The sequence below is a fragment of the Tribolium madens genome, unplaced genomic scaffold (genome assembly GCF_015345945.1).
Source record: "Tribolium madens isolate multiple individuals breed KSU strain unplaced genomic scaffold, Tmad_KSU_1.1 Scaffold_20;HRSCAF=117;Tcas5.2_LG4, whole genome shotgun sequence".
In the NCBI taxonomy this organism is placed as follows: Eukaryota; Metazoa; Arthropoda; class Insecta; order Coleoptera; family Tenebrionidae; genus Tribolium; species Tribolium madens.
Window position 1 is genome coordinate 722,501 of NW_025400985.1, and position 1,350 is coordinate 723,850.

The 1,350-nt window shown below is 29.3% G+C and overlaps 1 protein-coding gene across 3 annotated transcripts in view; it reads right to left on the reverse strand.

The window, feature by feature from the left end:
• The window catches only part of LOC123004610 (phospholipase D1), a 113,086-nt gene that overhangs the window by 37,510 nt on the left and 74,226 nt on the right, over positions 1-1,350 (reverse strand). The window lies entirely within an intron of this gene.

Here is a 1,350-nt window from a genome sequence, read left to right on the forward strand (position 1 = left end):
CAAAAAATCGTCAAATTTGGTTTAAAATGAAACTCTTTGTTGCCTCTTTTTGATTGTTTATTATGTTTGTGTGTCAAAAACAGCGAATTTTCGCCCAAAACAGTCAAATCACCAAATTCAATAAAATTCAGTTAAAACAGACCAAAATGCATCAAATTAGGTCGAAAACGACAATAAAGCTAGGAGTAAAGAAAAGTGTTTTTTCTGCAAAATTTTGCAGAAAAAAAGTCGAAACAATGTTATTTTTGCAAGATTTAGAGTTAAAAATGTCATCATTTCTGAATTTTTCGAATTTGAGTGTTTCGCCCTATTTTGCTCAAGTCGAAAAACAAGCGTAATTAAGCCGAAAAATAGTGCAATTTTTGCCTCTTCAGAATATTTTTAAGCACGTTTTTGAGCAACAAATTGCATTTTTTGAAAAATTTTGCTAAAACAGACAGAAAAATCACCGAATTAGGTTGAAAATAATGTCATTTTCGTTTTTTTTCAAACGTTTTGGGATGTTTTTCAGACAGAGTCCCAGTTTTTCGTAAAATTTGACCAAAAAATAGCTCAATATTATGTTATTTTTGACATTTTCGAGAGTAAAAACACGTTTTTAAGCCAAATTTGGTCACAAATACTACTACTTTTGCCTTTTTTTAAAGTTGACCAAGTTTTTTTGTACAAAATTCCACCCAACTAGCCGAAAAATCAACAAATTAGGTGAAAATAGCGCTATTTTGCCTTCCTCAGGCGTTTAAACACGTTTTTGTGGTAAAAACTGAGTTTTTTTTACAAGATTTTGCTTAAAAAGACAAAAACTCACCAAATGATGTAGAAAATAATCATATTTTTACCATTTTGGTAAAAAAATTCGCTCAAAAAAAAACACAAAAACTAGCAATTTTGATTAAACATGTTGCTATTTTTAACATTTTCGAGAGTAAAAACATGTTTCTGAGATAAAAATTTATATTTTTTGCCAGATTTCGCTGAAATAGGTCACAAAATCACTCAATTAGTTTCCTTGATTTTTGTCAGTTATTTAAAAACGCACTGTTTCAAAAAAATTGCTCAATTCGTCAATTTTGGTCGAAAATGATACTATTTTCGCCTTTTTCTGAATGTTTGACCATGTTTGTGTACTAAAAACTCATTTTTTTTGCAAAGTTTCACCTAAATTATCCGAAAAATCACCAAATTGGTCAAAAAATGAGAACATCGTTGCCATTTCAAGCATTTCAGAACGCTTTTAATAAAAACTTTTCAACAAAAAAGCCCAAAAATCACCAATATTTCTTCAAAACTTTGCTGAAATAGACCATAAAATCACTAAATTAGATTCAAACTAATCTAATTTCGCTGGAC